We start from the raw sequence: 22606 nt of genomic DNA on the forward strand, positions 1-22606 counted from the left end.
GATACCTGAATCCACATTTCATTCTCTCTTGATCTCAGAGAGAAATTAGTTAATTGTGAAGACTCAAGGAGTGTGCTGTTTATTTTTTGTTCACTCTTCAAATTGTTGTGGCATGTATTACAATAAGAGTTCATGTTCCCATTTACTACCTTGCCGGAGATCTTGGAATGCACAGTGAATCTCAGATAGGGAGGTGAGGGAGTGATCTGCCTGCTTAATTCTCCAATAACCACCAAGAAGGATACCTTTTAGTGCCCAAAAGGAGCCATGATTTTTTCTTTCTGGGGTGGTGCCTGCCCAGAAGGTCATGGTCCATGATGATCAACAAAACCAAACTCCTGAAGTACCACCAGGACTTTCCTTTTAACCAATGACATTTTCAAAATATGCAGAGACTCTTTCACTTGCTAACAAAGCAGATTTCAAAAAGAGAAAGAGTAGTGAAGATGAAAAGGAATTGGAGGGGACAGTGTATATCCTGTAATAAAGTGAGGTCATATTTTATTTTTTAATTTTCAATGGGATCTAAAATTCCTTTGTACTGACAGGTGAGATAATCTGCCTTCTTTGTGTGATTGACTAATGAATGTCACACAGTGGTGATGACCAGGAAGACAGAGGCCTGGTAACTTCACCACAGAGGACGCTGGCTTTGCTCTAAAACGTGGTGGTTAGAGAACAATTACTGGGGAAATGCTTCCCAGTTGAGCCAAGGCAGATCTGGACAGGGATATATAAAGACATTATTAATTTGGATGAAAGTTTTGTTTTTGCCAATATATCTTTTATTTGGCTCCAGATAAGAGGATTGTTCAGAGCTTTTCGAAAGACCTCTAGTATGCTATTTATTAGAGAAACATTCATCTAATCAAATAACACTCACTTTATAGAGGAAGAAATATTCCTCTGCTTTGAGGGCCATAGGTCATACATTGGAATATGGCTTTGGTCACTGACAGTGCTGACATGATGAAGATTTTTTTTTCTTCTACCCTTATGGGGATTCTTTTCTATAACCTCTGGCTGCATTAGAAACTTCGCTGCTTAACAGAAACAATTGTTCTTTGTTCTCGCGGCCAAATGAAAGCTCTTGTTTTCCAGTCCAGTTCTGCTGGCAGGTTAGGTGCAATCAGGGGTGTCATCAAGAAGAGATGAGAATATGCAGAATACAACCACTGTTGTTTTTGGAGGCAGAATGCCCCCTTTTTTTTGGCCAAGTCAAAGCTAAGCACATGTGAAAGCAAAGAAGGCTAAACTATGGATCTTTCAATATGACGGTTAATGCTTTGCACAAATGCAAAGTGATGTTTGAGAGCACCAACCTTTCTGACCACTTTCCTAAGATAGACACACAGGCAGACAGACATTTTAACATGTCTCAGAAACTCCGAGCTCAAATATGATGCATTCAGTACATCTGTAATCCTGACACCTGAGTGCTTGTATATTTATGCAATAATCTTTTACTTGGTATCTTCAGTAGAAATCCTATCCTAAAATGATTTGGGGAAGAAAAGTGGAGGAGAGTAAGTAGAGAAGTCTCATTTCCTGCAGGTCTTAGGGGTTTTAACGAGGTTGCCGTCACACAGGGCGAGGCCTTCCATTCTCCACTGCACTTGATTTTCTGTCATACTGATTATCCTGCTGCTCAGGTCATACTCTGGTTCTGAGGTCATTGCTCATGAACCATCTCTGTTAAAGTGCAGTGGTGCCTACTTTCCTGTACCTAATAGTAGAGACATTAAAGGACAAGCTAAAACCTGACTCGGCAATATTGTCATGCCCAAGAGATATTGTTATAAGTTGTGTTAGGAGTGTCTTCAAAGATACGTGGATGGCACAAATGTGGAGGAGAGAGGACAGGCTGAATTGGTTATAATTCTTGAATGTGAACTGTTCAGGGAGCCATTAGGGAGAAAGCAGTGTCATCAAGGAACTCCTGGGAGAGGAACTCTGAGGGAGAAGGAAGAGGCCTTCCTTGTAAAGGTAGCAGGCTGTTCAGGACTGAAAAGACTTGCATGAGAACTGAGGGAGGGAGGCGAGTCTCCAGGGAATTGTTAGGCAAAAGGATGTTCTCAAACAGAAATATTTTAAAAGTGTATCTCTAGCCATTGAGGGTTAAAAAAAAGGGAACATTTTATTTTGTATTTTGAAAGGGAAGATTTGACTTTTAGTGAGAAGTCTGCATTTCATCTTAAAGGAAGAATACATCTTCAGCTTAATTATTCCCGATAGGAAAAGCTTCTGTGTGTGAATGTGTGTGTGAGTGTGTGTGTGTGTGTGAGTGTGTGTGTGTGTGTGTGATTTTGATTTGTGCATTAATATACACTGAACACATGTTTCAGCAAAGTTCTTTCTGGCATAGCAGATATATATGCAGACAGTATATTCGAGCTCCCACAATCTTTAATCTAAGTTCATGATTGTAATAAACAATATTCAGTTGGATTGAAGCAAAAATTCTGGTGGTCCCCAAAATGCTTCTAGGAAAGCACTGCTTCATGAATTATTGTGGAGTCAGCATTGCCAAATCCACTAGTTCTGCTAAGGAAAGTATCATATGCTTTCATTAGAAAAAGAACGGCCTCAGGAATCAGGTACAAGTTCTGACCATGACATTTTTATCTGTCGAGTGGGTCCAGTGATACCTCTTTGGAGGGCTTGTTGTGAGGATTAATTGAAATAATGCATATTAAAATGCCTTTAGAAGGATTAGATTTCTATGCAAATGAATGGCACATACCAGTTGTATATAAGGATATTACGATATGTCAGAGTCTCTGGGAGAGCATGTATGTGATATTTATACTAACCTTCAAGTCCAGGACTGGAAAAATGTGTTCTGGCAGATGTTCTCAGATAAAATGATGTTTTTGTGAAAATTTATATAAAATGTTCAGCTGATGGAAGATTAAACATAAAAAAGACAGTATAATAGGTTTGCCTATGGTGAAAACAAACCATTTATTCAAGTTTGTGTGTTATTTTAGTCATGTATTATAGACCTGGTAATGGGAGTTTCAGAAGAGGCTACTAAACTATGTACATTTTGATTTTTTATACTAGAGTAGAGGCCCAGTGCAAGGATTCATGCACCAGTGGGGTCCCTCGGCCTGGTCTGCAGAAATCCCCTGAGGGGTCCCAGATTGCCAGAGGGTGCAGGCCAGGCAGAGGAACCCCACCTGTGCATGATCGGGGCCAGAGAGGGACCACAGGAGGGCTCCAGGGATTCCGGCCTGTCTCGCCCAGTCCCTATCGGCTGGACCCCAGCAGCAAGCTAACCTACTGGTTGGAGCATCTGCCCCCTGGTGGTCATGGAGCATCATAGCTACTGGTTGAATGGTTGAACGGTTGCTCAGGCTTTTATATATATAGATTTCCATTAGGACTTAAGGCATTTTATAATAAAAGCACAACTAGAAAATGGAAAATTACAAATAAAAAATGGAAAAAAATGAACAAATTAAATAAGTAGTAGAAACCGAAGGAGAAAAATAGAATGCATGTAGCTAGGGTTTAGAGTTATTATGGTTATATCACAATTATTATTATATCACAATTGTTTCAACTTCAAAGTAAATGTAATAAATGTTTTTAATAAAAAAATGTTAAAACATGGAAAAGTATAAAATGAGAAGTGAAAGTGTCCTAATAATTTCTCTAGCCAGAGGTAACTGTTAACATTTTGATATGTATCATTCCAGCATTTTGCTCTTTACTAGTACAAACCTAATTTTTACATACAAATTTGAGCTCATATACTACATATTGCTTTGTTCACACTATGGTATATTTTAGCATTTTTATGCCCTTGTGAGTTTTTTGAGAACTGATTTTAAGTGGCTGCATAACTATTGTATGGGTAACCATAATTTACTCAGCCAGTATCCCGGTATTAGACATAGATGTTGTCTCCAAGATTTTGCTATTATAAATGATGCTGCTCTCAACATATTTGTGTGTAAATCTTTGTGTGAATCCTTGATAACTTATTGGAAAAAATTACTAGAAGATAGTAGAAATTTTGAATTGCTCAAAATATGACTGGGTCAAAATTTTTGTGCTTTAGTTTCTTGATCTGAAAATTAAGGATTATAATAGTTCCTTCCTGACATGCTTGAAGGCCCTGTGGTTCTCATTGTGCCAGATTACAAAGGATTTAATCTGTAGCCCACAACACCGCCCCAAAGCAAGACTATTCTGTCCTTCAAAGCCTTGAAACCTGGCATTTACTTGGCCTCCTTATGGATGAAAGTATTTTCAGGCATCTATTTCTAGAATAGGGAAGTTTCATCCATGTTGCATATTTTCTCTGGCAAGTAATTTTCCTCCTTAGTCAGCTTATCTAGAGTTTCCAAAAATTCCTCAGCTGCCTTCACACCAACATTCCCAGACTTACCACTCACTTTCACATTATGGAATGAATAATAATTCTTGAGTTGTTTAAAGTACCCAGAGCTAGTAGTAAACTCAATATTGCAGTCAGGCCCAGCCTTTTTTTAAAACATCAGAAACAACCTTTTTGCTTTGTCTGTGATTTTCTGACAGCACTATGCTTCAGTGTCTGGTCTTCAATCCAGGCCATTGGATGTTTCTCCATGTCTGATATAGGCCCTTTTTGAATACTAGTTAGTCTCATTGTCTTCAATGAAACAGACCTTCTAACAGCTACTGTCACTTTGTTCTTGTTCTTCAAGGTCATAGCTATGATGAAATGGGATATCAATAAACATCACTATTTAGTGGAGATCAATAAACATCACTATTTTTTTCTTTGTTGTTCTGAATCATGTTTAATTTTGTTTCTAGTTCAGTCACTCAATGTGGACTCGTACAGGCAACATTAGCAGTGGATTTTATATGTTTAGGGGTCATAATGAACCAAACAATACAAGATTAAATTAAGGATGAGAGAAAATGATGCAATAAAGAGATCAGGTAAACAGGAGATGTATGAGGCTACTGCGGGCGTAAGAGTGCATACTGTTTTATAAGTAAAAAGAGTATACTCTAAACCAATGGTTAAAAGTATAGTATAGTAAATGCACAAATCATTAACAGTGTTTATTATCATTATCAAGTTTTATGTACTGTGCATAATTGTACATGCTGTACTTTTATACAACTGGCAGCACAGTAGGTTTGTCTATACCAGCATCATCACAAACATGTGAGGAATGTATTGTACTACAACATTATGACAGCTACATTCTTATTGGGCCACAGGGATTTTTCAGCTCCACTATAATCTTATAGGACCACCATGGTATATGTGGTCCATTGTATACTGAAAGGTTGTTATGCAGTGTATGACTGTACATCATATTGTCAGAATCTTGGAGAATATTTATCCTACTTTCTATGGTATAAGCCAAGTATCGATATCATACAAAAGTTATTAAGAAATATGTTTCTACTCAAATTGTGTTTGATTTCTCAGGAGGATTTGTGACCTGCTCTTACTCTGGCAGTGGTATTAAGTATCAGGTATTGTATGAACATCAATAACTGAAAATCTTTATTGATCTCATACAGAATATATGGTCCAAGCCTGAGGAGAAATCAATAAAACTTTCAAATTTTCTTATATAATTTTGAAACAACTGTGACTCCAGATGACAAAAAGTGTTATACACTTAAAAGAGGAGTAGCTGAGCTTGAACTCTTATTCTTCTGCTTGTAAAGGTTGGTCTCTAACCCCAACTATACTCTGAAAATGTTAAGGAATAAGCTGATGTAGAGTTTCCATGTGGTGCTCAATAAAGTAACAGATTCATAGTTTGGGGACAGTGAGGACTTTCACACAGGTATGCTTTCTTCTAAAAGCACATTGCATGTGTGGTTAATTCCAATCTGTTTAGGATTTAAATATTCTTTACTTGACTACAGTGTAAGCTTCCTGAAAACATTTACCACATCTTATACTTGTCTCGTGTCCTGGACATTATTAACAGTATGAAACACCTGTGTAGTGGTCAACAAACGAATCGACTAATCCAAGTTCTTTGCAATTGTTTGCTACCATTTTAAGTGAAAAAGTAATCATGGTAACATGATTTAGATACCACAATGACATCTTTATTATTATTATTTATTGTTTATTTACTTATTTTTATGTTATTTATTTTATTATTATTTTTTCTATCACCATTTCTCTCCATGTACCCTCTTCCACCTCCACCTCCACCCTCCTCCTCACAGTCAAACACTGTTGTCCATGTCCACAAGTTTTCTTTCTTTTTTTTTTTTTTTGCCCAATCCCTTCACCCCCAACACTTCTCTCATTCCCCTTTATAGACAAACATTTTTTATCAACATAAAAACCTGAAATTATTACTATTTTTTAAAAATGTATTTTTTTTCTAATTTAGAAATTGAGAACCACCCAATGTATTTGAAAAGAAGAATTTATTACAGATTAAATTTATCTCTCTTCAGGTTGATTGAAAGAAGGAAACTATAGCAGTGGTATGGCAGGAAGATTGGAAATCTGAATTCTAACTTGAGGTTTTCCAGAAACTACAGTAATAAACCAAAGACCTTGAATAAATGTGTGTGTGTGTGTGTGTGTGTGTGTGTGTGTGTGTGTGTGTATGTGGGTGTGCTTGGGTAGGAATATGGTTGGAGAATATGTTGGATAATGCTTCTAAGTTCCCTTCCACCGTTAAAATTTGAATTCTAGGACACCCATTTTGTGTTTAATGAATGTATAAAGGCATTCTATGGAGGTAAATTTCTGAATTTATTATTTTTAAGCTCTTTAACTGGCTCACATCACTTATCTACTTGGAGATGTTTCCTCTTTTTAAAATGGGAAGATTGTACAGCCAATCTGTCTCACAGGATTGTTGTAATCAACAAAGTTCACACATATGAAACTTTAAGAAATAGTTAAGATATAAATAGTAATGTTTTTGTTGCTATTACTATTTTTGCACTTACAACACACACACACACACACACACACACACACACACACACACACATACGTATTTAAAGCAGTTGGCCCATATTTTGGGTCAGGTAATATAAAATCTTTATGTTCTGCTTACAGCCACCAGACTTATGGTGTACTGTACCTGGAAGGTGTACAAGGTAGAAAATTTCAGTGTGTGGTCGCTTATAAGCACTGAGCAAACCTAGAAAATGTTTCTGGACAGATTGTTGAGCTACTATCAGCTGAGTTTCTGACAATTACTAGGAGCTTCCAACCCCATTAATTATGTGTTCAAAAACACAGCATTTGGCACCTTAAGAACTAATTATTCCCAGTTCCTAATCTTAATTTTTCAGTCTATTATAATTTCTTCATTATGTCCGAATTGTCTGAGTAAGCAGCTTATCTCCCAATATCTCCACTTGTCTAACAGATGTTCTTTCTAAACAGGCGTTGGCACTTCCTAGGAAGGAGTCATCCCTGTTCGAAGAGAATAAGTTAATCATGTGGAAAGCTTTAGAGGGAAGTGTAATTTCCTCTGCCCAAACCCACCCTCTCTTCACTCAATATTAATGAAAATCAAAGCAAGCAAACAAATACATTGGCAGTAACTCTGACTTCACTTCTTTCTCTCTCTCTTCATCCCTTTCCCTCTTCTACTTCATTCTTTCTTTTAAGAATATTTTTTCCAGTTTAAACTAATAGAAGAATTAAATCTGTAATTAAAAACGTGATTTAAAAGTATAAAAATTATACTGAAATATTCTCTTCAAGTGTATATAGTCAATCATAATGATAAAGTCCCAATAGCATAATATAATATAAAGTTAGTTGAATAGATATTTCTCTTTACACCTCCATAATTTGTGTGAGAAAATTACAACAGATACTGAAAATAAGAGATTTTCTATGAAGTTTTGGAATTTTGCAATCTATATACACTTTGTTTAATGTCACAGGATGAAACAAATCTAACCTTAAATAACTATCTAAGGTAACCTCCTCATTTCTGGATAGAAAACACTAAAGTTCTGAAAGGCTAGTGATTTACTAAAGGATACAAACAAGTTTCTAGATCTATAAGGCGAACACACTTGCTTCCCACTGTTTAAAATTCTTATTTAGAAATTGGTGAATGAAGAGAATTGTTCATTTAATATTTTATCATTTCCCTGGTCCCAAGAAAGGTGCTGAACACATGGTATCTTTTCATTAAATATTAAAAAAATAAATACGTTTTTGTTTCATTGAAAGCTTTCTAATTGAGAGGTACTACTGAATGGAAGTTATGGGTGAGAGTTCAGGTGGTATAATCACCTCGGTTCAAATTCTGGCTCGTCCACTCAAAAGCTGTGTGATCTTGGGTGAATAGCTTAAACTCTCTGTGCTTCTATTTCCTAAATTTCTGTAAAATGAGGATAGCAATAGGATCTGCCTCACAGATTTTTATGAAAAATAAAGTACTTGCAACAATGCTTGGCTAACATAGTACACACTAAAAAACATGAGCTATTAGTCTTGAGTTATGAACCAATAAAACATATTTTGTAGGAATGAAGTTGTCACTTTCCTTTAGTAAATGTGTTATATTTAAATCTAAACATAAACATAAAATGGAGGTTATGAGGATGGGATCGAGTGGGGATTATTTGCTTATTTATTTACAAATCTTTATTGGAAAAATAAAGATCTATAAATAAATCTTTATTGGAAAAGCCTTTAAATCTATGCTTTAACTGGAGAGCAATTTTTAAAAAATTAATCCTCACCTGAGGATATTTTTTTCCTTTGACCCAGGGCCAGTTTTGCTGTCTTGGACATGGAGTTTCCTCCCTAGATTTTGCACGTAAAAAACTCTAGTAATGCCCCAGAGCACAGCCTGCCGCATTGTATCCATTTTTCCTCTCAGGTTCCTGTGCTTTGAGGTACACTCATGCACAATGAAGGAGCTTCCACCTATCTTGCAGCATTTTCCCATTAGCCTGAGAGCAAGCACATCTGAGAAAAGCACCCTCAGAGTAAGCTCTGCCCTTGCGGGCTCTGTGAGACTGAGTGCCTGAGGTTGGAGCTCACCACCACCTGTATGCTGCTGAGCAGATTGGGCTCCGGGAGGCCACGTCTGTATTTTACATTTTTTAAATGAAGTTCTGTAGTAGGCAAAGGGCAGTAAAAAATGTGCTGAGTCAATAATCTAAACATTCCTATTAGATAAGAGTACTTGGACAACAGAGGCCAAGGCAGTCAGGTGAATCTAGTTGCTTCTCTTCTCTGTGGAAGAATGTATAAAGGACAATGTTGGAGCCAGTCATTTGAAGGGGCCACTAGAATATTTCTCATCAGAACAAAAGTAGGCTCTCTCCCTTGCATTTGCCTATAGAATTTAGTGAATAATAACAATGAAAAAAAACCCACACACACAACATACAGTAAAACAGTGTCTTCAGCTGACTATTAAAATCTGTTGTTAATCTAGGGCACTTTAAAAAGTGAGGAGACATAGCTGCCTGCTGGGTCTGCCAAGTGGTGTCCAGACACCACAGCGGACTTATCCAGTTTGCAGAAAAAGTCACCTGTGGACCAGGTTTTTCATGAGCTCCTGTTTCTCTTATTACTCTGGACCCCTGTCCGGACTTTCGGTGGACCTCCGTACATCTTTTATCATTTAGGCCAATTCTTCAATCTCACCTTCTTTCTTTTCTGAGGAAATGAGTGATTTTACCTCCTGTCATATAAACTTCTTTTGAGAAATGAATTTTAGGTGTTATTTACACATATTGTACTTGATATGTTCATTATCTTTTGGTATTCATTCCAATTTGATTTTTATGTTTTCAGATGAATTTAGGACATTAAAGTACCATTTAGAGTGTTTTTCCTGAAAGTCTTAAGCACCAGATTTCCTCCTATCTAGGAGGGGTCATAGCGGTACCAAAAATCTTTATTTTTAAATAATTGCATGCTAAAAATGAACTATTTACTAGATTAAACACTCAGGAAAATGGAGTGGAAACTGACATGAATTTGGCATCAAAACATAGGCTAATATATGTATATATTTTTTAGTGGAGATTGACAAAAAGAAGGTTGTTTCCTAGAGTTTATTGTGGTTATTCAAATTTAGTTGAGAATATTATTGGACTCTGTAAAATATAAATGATACCAAGTGTACGTACTTGTAGAACCAGAAGGCATGCTATCACATTTCAACTGTCTATACATAGGAAAAAATATGAACTTCCAAGGAAGCTTTCATGTGAAAAAGCAATTTGAATGAACAGAAAAATGATTGACTAGAGGAGGATAAGGTTAAAGGAGCAATAGTATACAACTGTTCCATCTTTCATGAAAGATCATTAACAGATATTTTTAAAAAATAAAAACTTGAAGTTAAATTTCTTAATATAATTTGGTGATATAGATTCTTCAGGTACTTCCTAGTCACTGGGTAAGTAGGATATCTGTAGATGTAGCCTTCACACTTGTGAAGATATAAATATGTCTAAAGCTTGACATCTTCCTAGTAGATCTGATAGACAATGGGAAATATCTCTGAAGGACAGAATTACAAGGCTGCTTAACTTACATGAAGAAGTGACTTAGGTCCTGGGATAACCTGGTTCCCATTTCCCCCTCTTATTCCCATATTATATATCAATAAAGAAGTTCATGATTCAATTAGGTAGGGTCCCTCCCCAGTGGGTTTAGTGTCCAAATAAATAGGTTTCCAATCAGAGTGATGTTGTTCATTCACAAAAGGAAAATAATTTCAAGTAGGAGCATGTGTCTGTGCAAACTCATACCACTGATATATATAAAATAACAGGTTCAGTTCACACGTGTTTTTTATTGCCACATGGGATACAAATGAGAAAATTAGGCTCTAAGACTTGATTAAAGTTTCAGTATATGAGCATTTCAAAAAAGTGCCCACAAAACAACATTCCGACATTCTCCCCTGGCTTTAATCTCGGGTAGTAACATGCTCTATAGCACACAAGCTTGATGCTGTTAGTGCCACAAGCCCTTCCCATGTGGTATAGATCTGTCTCATTTCTCTGAAATGTGTTCTCTTGCATTCCAAAGTCCTTCCTATATTTTCTCTGAAGAAATCATTTCTAATTTGGAAACCTCTATAGGTGGAATCCATATATCGTTTTTACTATTTGGTGGGGAACAGCTCTCTCTTTTGGATACTGGATAATAATAGATTTTGTGGGCATGACAGCAATATGGCCAGATTCTCTGTGAAAATAATTGCTTTCATGCTGTTATTTGAAAGAAGAATAATAGTCTTTGTTATTAAAGAAATTGCTTCTTTTCATCAGAAACCCTGATGTATCTAATTGAGTCCCTGGGTATTCCCTCTGTCCATGCTGAGATTCTGCCTCTAGCACAGATGCCGAAGCTACAGATGTCCACTACACAGATAGGAGCACCCTTTTTCAGATGGTTTTACTTTCTAGCATCAGAACCGAAGATATGATCACAAAGAATGAAAACTTTTCTTTGTGTAATAGTTTAGAAATGGAGAAGCATTTCTGGCTAAGATGGCATTCTACATTTTGAGCATTTTTATGGGGGATGAGATGCAGATTGTCACTGATTATTCATAAAATGTCCTTAGAGAAGAGTTTAATAAGCACAGTGTTCTAGAAAATGCAATTTTGGAAGGATCACACAGCCTGGCCACATGTTACATATTAAGGAGAATTAATGAGATTGGAGATAATTTTTGCTATGGTGTTACTGCTGCTTGTAAGTGCAAGAGCTGGAGGGTATGTGAAGTAAATATTTCTTAGTTCATATGGTGGTGCATGATGCATTATCTTGGCTCTCCCCACAGAGTCATAAATCGATGGAATGAGCTGGAAAAAAATCCAAAAAATTTTGATAGGGTAAGTACTCATTGGGGGCCATTCTTGACCAAATGGCTACTTGGCTGTGTTATCTGAAGACTATCACATAATCTCTAATTACTTCAGTTACTTCATAGGTCAAGTACAATCCAGTCTATGTCTACCTGGCATCACTGCAACTATTTAAAATCATTGCACTGTCTCTTAAAATCAGTTCAGCTGATTTTGTTTTTCTTTGAGTAGACAGGTTTGTTTGGGTGTTGTATAGACAAAACCTCATTTATCAGCAGTAAAACATCATCCATTTAAACTCTACTGATTCATAATTTGTGTTATTTTGACTTGGGTGGATCTAAAGTTTATCTTAGTACAATCTGTTAAAGACATTAATAAAATTAGTATGTTAATAGTATAAACTACATGAGACTGTAGAGGAGATTGGATCAAGATGGGAAAATGAGCACATGATCCTCAAATCCCTAAGTTAAACAGAGAAAATATTAAAGATTTTAAAATAATAAGTCCATAATAATATTCTAAAACAAAATGACCACTATAAAGCATATGAAATGAGTTACTGACAAAATGATAGTCCCGAAAGTGCACAATAGAATAGTGCAGTACATGGGGGATCTCTAAGGGACCTCTACTTTGAAGCCAAGGGACAGAGGAATGCCTGAGGGAAAGTCAGAGCAGTTAATTGGTGTCACAGTGCAGGCGAATACTCCACAGCCAATTTCAAAATTACAAACCACTGACTCCGAGCCCCTGGAATAGTGAGTGTGAGGATTTGGGTCAGAGAGGCGGGCTGGCCTTGATGCTCTTATGATGCCCAGATATGGTAGAAAGTCTTTACTCCCATAAAGTGATTTGCAGGTACTTCCTTATTGGCTAGATTGTCCTTTCCCTTTCCCATGGTGGGTACAGATCACAGTAAAGAGAAACACTATTTACAAACAGGTGAACGGGATTATAAAATACAATCATAAGCATACCACTGAGAACCATCATGCATTAGTGGTGATGAACTAAATAAAGATAACACCTGAAAAAAGAGATCCAATTAAGGACACAGAAAAGGGCTTTGGAATAAGTATAAATAATATTTCCAGTGGAATAAGAAACTATATCTCATTCATAAAACAAGAAGTCTTGAAGATGAAAAATAACATAACTGATAAAGAATTGAGCCCAGCCAGTCTCGCTCAGTGGTTGAGCGTCGACTCATGAACCAAGAGGTCACTGTTCAATTCCTGATCAGGACACATGACCAGGTTGCAGGCTCAATTCCCAGTAGGGGGTATGCAGGAGGCAGCTGAACCATGTTTCTCTCTCATTGATGTTTCTATCTCTCTATCCCTTTCCCTTCCTCTCTCTCTAAAGTCAATAAAAACATATTTAAAAAAGAATTGAATAGACAGATTTAATACATACCTGCATAATTCAAGCAAGAATTAATGAGCTGTAAGATTATGCAAATTAATTATAAAATATAGCATAAAAGGATAGAACATATGAAAGAGCAATAAACAGAAATTTAATTATAAATGTTATAGAAGTTCTGAGAGTGAGAAATAAAGAACTGATAAAAATTTTTTGAGATGGAGATAGATATAAGCCTTCAGATGGCCTACGAGTGTGGAGCTAGGTGAATGAAGAAAGACCCATATATAAATAGATCTATTGTGGTGAAATTTTAAAATAAAAGATTCAAAAAGTAAAAAATATATTGCTTAAGAGAAATGGAAATCAGGTTAACATTAGACTTCTCACAGGTGACATTAGAAAACAGAAGGAAATAAAGAAGTACCTTCTGAGTTTATAGGAGAAATATTTTTAAATTCCCAATTATATATTCTTAAACTAGTTCATAATTTATGAGGATGGGCATATGAAATTCAAGCACAGAAACTTTATAAAAGAAATATTAAAAACTTGCTTAAGAAAAGTAAATAAAAGCATAAATAAAATGGAATGATGTGGGGTATAGAAAAAATGATAATAATAAGTTACTTAAGTAATGTAAAAATTACATTAGTCATAATTACTTTAAAAAGATTCATTTAGTGTACACTCTTTTCCAGGCACTATTTTAGAACTATTCATTGATAGAATGTTAAATGTTCATGTTACAAATATAAGGACGAATATCGGAAGACTAAATATAATATAAGATATGTAAATCTCCCAAATCACCAAAGGAAAAGAATGAAGTGAAATTTAATCAGTCTAACAACAGCCATAAAGGGACAGGAGAAGAAACCAGAAGCATGGTTTATTATCCTATATAATAAAAGGGTAATATGCAAACTGATCCTAATGGTGGAAAGACCAGAATGACCGCTCAACCAGTCACTATGAGATGCACTGACTACCTCTTGGCCCCTCCCCCCTGTTCGGCAGGCTCCAATTGCCCGATGGTGAACGAGGAACCAGGGGTGGGTGGTGGCGGGGGGCGAAGCCGGCTGTGGACAGGCAGGGAAGATGGCTCTGATCACAGGCCAGGCCTAGGGACCATACCTGTGCACAAATTTTGTGCGCCGGGCCTCTAGTCTAGATATATAAAAGCCTAAGTGACCCGCTGACCAGCAACTGGTAGCTATGATGTGAAATGACCACCAGGGGGCAGTCAACACAGAAGCTGCTGAGCGACAGCAACTTTGTAGAGTGTCCTCTCGCACTCTGGGATCCCTCAGGGGATGTCGAACTGCTTGTTTTGGCCTGATCCCTACAGGTCAAGCTGAGGGACCCCACCTGCCAGAGGGACCCTGCTCACTCTGCAGACACCCTTTAAGCCCTGGCACTGTCCCAGATGTGGAGGCTGGGGAGGGACTGCTGGATGTTGGCTCCAGGGCATGCCTGGCCCATCTTGCTCAGTCCCGCCCCTTCAGTCACCTTCTAATTAATTTCCTTTCAATGTGCACGAATCTGTGCACCAGGCCTGTAGTTAAAAAAATAAAACAAGGTTGAAGGAACAAGTTCAAGTATATTGAAATATAGTCATCATTATATTAAAGTTATAATCATGTGAAAAGATTAAATTCTCCCACTTAAAGGAGAATTAAGATTAGGTTAAATAAGGAGAGATCAGGTTATCTGATACATCTGAACTCAAACCTTATCAACTCTCTCAGGGTCTCTCTACAAAATCACTAACACAGCTTTGTGCACTCTAGAGAGAGGCATGACTTAGAAAGAATTGCAGTGTGGTTTTTGCCAGATGGAGTTCACTGCAATCCAATCTATAAAGATACGTAGTACATGGAGAGTCCAAGAAAGTGTTTGAGAGAGCTACAAAGTGTCATTAGCATTGATTAAAAGAGAAGTGAAAGTTCAAGACTTACAAGGACCTTTTGATACTCCAACTTCCTACTGCCAGGAATCCAGTGGAGGGAGCTGCTCATCCACCAATGATGGCATATTCCTCAATGCCCTCTTCAAATATAGCCAAGGAAGAGGAAGGAAAATCCCAGAGAGTAGAGCCAATAGCCAAGGAAAACTGTGGCTGGGAAGTTTCCTCCAAGAAGCAGGACTTGGGCCTCATCAAGAGACATTTTCTATCCAGGGAGAGGGATCTATCCACAGTGATTTAAAATGGCCATAGACCACATTATTATTTGTTCTTCAAACTCCCCCTTTTGAAATGGCAGCACTCATTGCAATCATCCCATTCCCATTGTTTATGTTGAATGTGTGAAGAAGGCGGGCAGAGTTTTTTAGATCAAGAGTTCAAATTCTGAAAGCTTTCCCCCTGTTATATTGTTTGAACTCTTTGAATCTCTTTTCCTAAGAATAAAATGGGAAAAATAATATTAATGCTACTTTGCATATCTGCGAGGATTGAAAAGGCATTGATGAAAATGTTTGTATATTGGAGGGTGCTCAGTAAATGATAACTGCTACTGCTCTTGCTTTTCCTGATGGTGTTGTTCCTCTCCCGGAACTTCCTTGGATAATCAGCCCCTTGCAGAACGGTACTTGGTTATTCTGTATATGCTGTTCAAGTAGATGACAGTAATATGAGTCTTCTTTAGTGTAGTAGTGCCCAGGATGCAAATAATGACTACCAGACACTTGAAGGTTTCAGTTGTCAATCATTTATTCTTGGGGGGAAAATGAAATTTAAATTACTTCTCAATAAGAATAATTTTTATGGAGACAATCATTTGGAAACTACATTGTCATTGCCAGTGAGAACTAGAGGAATTTGAATCTGCATTTTTTTTTAACTATAGAACAAACACTTCTGATTTATTTGGACCAGTCATGAAATTGTATTGTCATAATTATCCAACATAATTCCAAGGAGTGTACTCAGCTATATGTTCCTCAGAAGGCTGCGGGTCCTGTTTTCACAGCTGGCATATGTAAAATTTTGTCAAATTCCTTGTAACTTTATGTCTTCTCCTTTTCCCATTATTTGCACTCTAGGCAAGATATGCTATGGAGCTCAAACTCCAGAATGTTTTTGTTCAAAAGAAATCCCTGAAAGCCCAGCATGCCGAAATTGCCTTATCCTTTGAACTCGGGGGGATTCACATAGACGATGCAATGTGAAAAGAAGCATCTATTTTTCAGGAAGGTAGAAGATTTGCCCAAGACTTATGAGGCTTTGCTTTTTGAGATGAGACCTGATAAAGGCTGGGGCACCTCTGGGAAACCACCCCTCATGTCTACTCAACACTGTGCTGGCAGCTGTAGGGTGTACAGAAGCATGAGGTGTCATGAGCTCCATCTTTAAATAGCTTCCAATAGAGATAAGTTAAAATAAGAAATACTTATGCAAAACTATGATGTAATACTGTGTCAAAACAAGTAAATGTGCTATAAAATTCAGAGAAGTATACAATGAAGGCTTGGAAGAGAAGTGAAGTGTCAATTTAGTTGAGCTATCCACAATGTTCCAAGTTATGGGAAGATCATGGGCAAAGAATAGGGAGGTGGGGGAGCCTGCTTTGTGAAAAAGTGAACAGATCAGTCTCCAGAACAGAGGGCTGTGAAGCTAGGGAAATTCGTCCGGATAGTATGTCTTGAGAGTCACTTACAGGTTCAGAATTGATTTGGAGAAACTTAAGGAGGAGAGAGGATGGAGTGAAAACTGCAATGGTGTTGAAAGCAGGAAACCTAAGATCAAATTTATATTTTGCCTCCAGGTAGCTTAATGAATGAGAAGACTATAGGATCTTTCTTCTTATGGATCTCAAGACTAGCAGCAAACACATATATTTAAATAAAACATTTTCTGATAAATACATATTTAAAATTATGATAATTGGCTGAGGGACAATAAGAAGGTAGATTTAGACGCAGTGAGCCGAGATGGGCAGCGTGAGATTGAGGAGGTAGACCTTGGGCCAGAATCAAGTTACATGTATTGGAGTTCATACTAAGAGTCACGGAAAAGACATTTTCTTAGGCTACCTGTGGGTGATCTGTTTTGTTTTGCATTTTGTTGTTGTTAAAACTTAAAATTTTTAGAGAAGTTATAAGTTCACAGCAAAAGTGACTAGAAAGTGCAGAGAGTTCCCATATGCCACTGCCCTCACACATGCACAGCCTCCCCCCTTATCAACATTCTCCACAAAAATGGTGCATTTGTTTCAATTGATGAACCCACATTGACACACCATAATCAGCCTAAGTCCATAATGTACATTAAGATTCACTCTTGGTGTTGAACATTCTGTGGGTTTGGAAAGATGAATAATGACATATACCCATCCTTATGGTATCACACAGAGTATTTTCAGTTCCCTACACATCCTCTGTGCTCTTCCTCCCCCATCCCCAACAGTTGGCAACCACTGATATTTTTACTGCCTTCATAGTTTTGCCTTTTCCAGAATGTTGTATAATTAGAATCCCATAGTATGGCGCCTTTTCAGATTGGCTTCTTTCACTTAGTAACAGGCATGTAACCTTCTTCCATGTCATTTCATGGCTTGATAGCTCATTTCTTTTTAGTGTTGAATAATATTCCATTGTCTGGATGTACCATGGTTTATTTATCCATTCATCTATTGAAGGACATTTTGATTGCTTTCAAGTTTTGGTAATTGTGAATAAAGCTGTTATGAACATTCATGTGCAGGGTTTAATGTGGACAGACATTTTCTATTCTGTTGCATAAATATGAAGGAACTGGAGTATGAGTATGTTTAGTTTTGTGAGAAACTTGCCAAACTAACTTCCAGGGTGTTTACACTATTTTGTATTCCCACCAGCAGTGAATGAGAGTTCCTGTTGCTCCACACCTTCCCAGTATTTGGTGGTGAAATGCGAAAATTGAACTGGAACGCCCTGAATTCCCAGGTTCTTGTCCCAGTGGATTAGAAGTATGAAGCCACGAATAAAAGGTGATGGGTGAAAAGTACAGAAACTTTATTACAGGCAGACACTACCTCTAAAGCCTAGTTCTAAATCCTAAGCCTAAGACTCTGTCCCTCCTGGAAGGACAGAGGGGCCCCTGAGAAGGGTGGCCGCTGCTTTCTTTGTCTTGAGGCACTAAATAGGCTGCAGTTCTTTGTCTGAGCCTGACCCCTTCTTACTGGTCATTCTGCTACATAGAGTTAGTTTTCAAAGCTCAAGGCCCACATGGTGTCCCCCACTTCCTCTCCCCCTTATCTGGTTGGTTGGAGTCACTGTTGATTTATCTTATAGATCTCCCAGTTGTGTTGGCAGAGAAAGCCTTACCTTATGGCCCTCCCAGTTACTCAGGTCAGGGCTACTTTTGGCCTAATTTATGGACACTTTGATTGCTCAGGCCCAAGATGCCTTTTGGTTTATGGCTATCTTTAATTGCACGGGCCAGATATATTTCTATTTACCTATGCCATTTCTCTATTCTCCGAACAAGTAGGATAAATAGCCTGGTGTCTTCAAGTCTCCATTATGTATTCCTCTCCTATAGACCCCTTTCATTCCTAAAACTTTCTAAAACTGCCTAACTAAACTAGCTAGCTAACCCTTTCAGTGGTGTCAGTGTTTTAGATTTTGGCTAAAACAGGTGTGTAGAGGTATGTCATTGTTGTGTAGAGGTATGTCATTGTTGTTTTAATTTGTAATTCCTTGATGATACATTGTGTGGAACAGCTTTTCATATGCTTATTTGCCATCTTTAGTGAGGCATGGGTTCAGGTCTTTGGCCCATTATTAAATCGGATTATTTTCTTATTGTTGAGTTTTAGAAGTTGTTTATTTTGGATAGCAGTCCTTTATTTATAAGATGTCTTTTGTAAAATATTTTCTCCCACTCTGTGTCTTGTCCTCTCATTCTTTGGACAGTGTCCTTTTCAGAGCAGAAGTTTTTAATTTTAATAAAGTGCAGCTTATCAATTATTCCTTTCATAATGTCAACTGAAAAAGGTATCATCTAGGTGTTTCATCACCTAAAAGGACTTACGGTATTTAGGACAAAGAAAGCGTTGCAGCCCAGTGCACGCAGACATGCCAAGCCAGGTGCCAAGATGCAGAGTGTTTATGGGACGGAAAAGGAAGTTAAAGGAAGGGGAAGTCAGGACCATAGAGCTTTATTATAAAGTAGAATTCTTCCTGTAGGGTTCTTGCGATAAAGTAGAATGCCAGAACTTCCATAAGCCCCACCTCCTCCCACAGACCCTCCCAACTGATTGTCTGCTTAAAGTCCCAGTTAGTCTTTATCATGATCATGCCTTTGGTATTTATTAGGTTTGTATATTTGAAAGAGCCCTCTGGTTGCAATGTAAAGGAAAGTTTGGTGAGAGATAAAACCGGATGTAGGAAGTGTGGTTGAAATGCCACCCTAGGCATGCAGAGGGGTTACACAGAAAGATTGAGCATAGCACCTACCTGATCCTACTTCTCTGTGACCATGGAGAATGTGAATTAACACTAAGGAGGTGTCAAATGCCCCTGTGGAGTAGTTCAGTGCAAAAGGCATCTTGACAATCTTTAGAAAAAAATGGAACACTTTGATTTTAACCAGGTAATATACACTTAGCCAAGTCACTACCTGTGTGTGTGTCCCTGTTCTCCTCTCTGGGAGCTTCAGCAGATGATTGGAAACTCATCTGACCTCAATCTTTTCCTTCTTTTTCTCTCTTTATTTTCTTGGAATAATGTCATGTTTCTAAAATATACCAAAAGTTAACATAAACAAACTGGTACGAATAAAGAAGCACACTTCCAAGGTAGGATTAAGTTCATAGTAAATAGCACATTTTAAAAATAGAGATTCATTATCTTCCAACATACCCTGTCTTACTCACATGTGGTGCGAGGCAATGGCAGGCTGGTTTGTCCTATCATATGTGCTCCAGCCTTGGTGGACACACACCAGACACACATGACTTTTGAATCATGGAGTAATCTGAGAGGCCCATGAGGTCATTGTGAGCATTCTGCTGCCAGGGTTGCATTGTTCCTTCACCAAAGAGCTTGGAGCTCATGGCCTAGTGCAGATTTAAACAGCTCATGCTAAACAGCTCTTTCCTTCTTTTTGGCTCATTCTTTGTTCTAACTGAGGTCCGTAAAATCTTTCTTTTTTTCATTTTCCATTCTTTTGACTGTTTTCTTTTTCTTATTCCTTATGTAGAATTTAATTGTAAACTTTTATCTTTTAGCATGTCTGAAGTTTAGGCAAAAACAAGCTATTGATATTTTCAGCAAAGCATGTGTTGATATAAGAAAGTCCAAACCTATAGAAAAATGGTCTGAGTAGAGTATATGGGGCGTTATCCAAGGCATCCCTTGAGATAAACTTAAACATGCAGTTGTTTGGACATTAAGTAGTTGCTAGTGAAGAGACTACTCTAAGCAAGCAGGACTGAGGGTAGGCATTATCATTTGACCTTATATTAATATAGTTAAGATTGCCAGAGGAATTACTTCACACAAACATATGCAATTGCAAATCACACAGCACACTTTATTACCCACAAGGTTCCTGGTGCCGTGGGCTCAGACTTAACAGGGTCCTCCGGGAAGAGTGACATCCTCTGCGGGCAGCGGTGGATCCGTCTTTGGGTGGCTGGCCGTCTGGTTGCGTTGAGTCAGCGGGAGGAGGGCTACTGAAGTCTCCCGATCAGAGGTTCGGCCCTTCTTCTGCCGACTGGCGTGGAGCAAGGCAGCGTGGAGAGTGGATCAAGAGGATGATGGATGTCTGAAGTCGGGGACCCGTTTTTAAGCCTGTTCTGGCCCACGGCAGTCCAGGTGGCTATCAGTAGCATGTATCTTCACACAAGTGTTAATCAGAGTACAAGCTGGTTATCCATCACAGTGTGTCAATCAGAAGGTGCCTATCAGATTTACATACGTCATTCCTAAGGGTAGCATTCAGCTATGGTCTTATCTATATGGTGCAGCTAGGGCTTGGCCAGAGTGCTCATTCCCTGTGCTCTTTAATATTACTCTTCAATATTTCACACAAAATAAATTTTCTATAAATTAATTTGTTACTGCCCTAACTGATTTGGCTCAGTGGATAGAGCGTCGGCCTGCGGACTCAAGGGTCCCAGGTTTGATTCCAGTCAAGGGCATGAACCTTGGTTTCGGGCACATCCCCAGAAGGGGGTGTACAGGAGGCAGCTGATTGATGTTTGTCTCTCATCGATGTTTCTAACTCTCTATCCCTCTCCCATCCTCTCTGTAAAAAGTCAATAAAATATATTTAAAAATTAATTTGTTACTAAGACAAAAATTTTATTTTATTTATTATTATTATTATTTTTAAATATATTTTATTAATTCTCTACAGAGAGGAAGAGAGAGGGACAGAGAGTTAGAAACATCAATGAGAGAGAAACATCGATTAGCTGCCTCCTGCACACCCCCCACTGGGGATGTGCCCGCAACCAAGGCACATGCCCCCGACCGGAATCGAACCTGGGACCCTTGAGTCCGCAGGCCGACGCTCTATCCACTGAGCCAAACCGGTTTCGGCAAGACAAAAATTTTATAAGAATTTATTTGTACCAAAATGTTGAGGATACATCTGGAAGCAAGACCTCAATGGATTTCAAAAATGCTCTGGAGAATGGCAGTTTTGCAGCTCATTTTGTACACTAGAATCAAAGGAAGAAAATGTCAGGAGGGTACATGAAATCCATTGGCAGTAGATTAAGAGGGTGGGAGAAAGCAAAACAGGGAAATATCTAGGATTGGATAAAAAACATGGCAGTTAACATTTAATATTTACAGCCAGAGAGATGGTATGTGGGCAACAAGATTACAACGAGGGGTTATGTGGTTTCCCACTCAGTGCCAGAGGTTATGTTTTAGAGGGATCTGGAAAAGAAAATTACTCTGACATTCAAAGATCTGTTACTATGGATGCATCAGAACAATAGACAGGGATCGCTTAAGGGAAAGATTGACCTTTACTAAGGAAGCCCTGTGATGTGACTACCTGCCATGACTTGCCCAGTTCTCAATTTATGATCAGAATATCCTGTGTGGTGACTTTCGATCTCTATGCCTGTCAGGCCTTCCCTGTGGCTTCTTGAGCTTGTCAGGTTTATTCTATGGCCCTTTTTTTGTTCACACATGTTAGGGCAGTTGACCTTTGACATGTTCTATTTTCTGGGTGGTCACATAATCGGGCCCATGAGATCTGTATCTTACACCAGGTGGTCCTTCAGGGCCAGTGTGTCCCTGCTGTCCTCCTGCACATCCAGAGCACAGCTGCTCAGTCCCATTCCTCCCTCTGCCACTGCGTCCCCTGGAACTACTCTTTGGAAGTCTGCTCTGTCTCGGGCATTTACACGAAAGCTATTTATAGAGTGGGGTCCACATCTCTATTTTTATGTAAGTGTAAAACACCTCACACTTCAGAAAG

The 22606-nt window shown here is 38.2% G+C and overlaps 1 long non-coding RNA gene across 1 annotated transcript in view; it reads right to left on the reverse strand.

Moving 5' to 3' along the window:
* The window catches only part of LOC129149330 (uncharacterized), a 46009-nt gene extending 26119 nt beyond the window's left edge, over positions 1–19890 (reverse strand). The window contains exon 1 of the long non-coding RNA XR_008556249.1: positions 19784–19890. This is a non-coding gene — a long non-coding RNA (uncharacterized LOC129149330). The remainder of the gene's footprint in view (positions 1–19783) is intronic.
* Between the last annotated feature and the right edge of the window lie 2716 nt (positions 19891–22606).

This window comes from Eptesicus fuscus, chromosome 6, assembly GCF_027574615.1.
Source record: "Eptesicus fuscus isolate TK198812 chromosome 6, DD_ASM_mEF_20220401, whole genome shotgun sequence".
Taxonomy (NCBI): domain Eukaryota; kingdom Metazoa; phylum Chordata; class Mammalia; order Chiroptera; family Vespertilionidae; genus Eptesicus; species Eptesicus fuscus.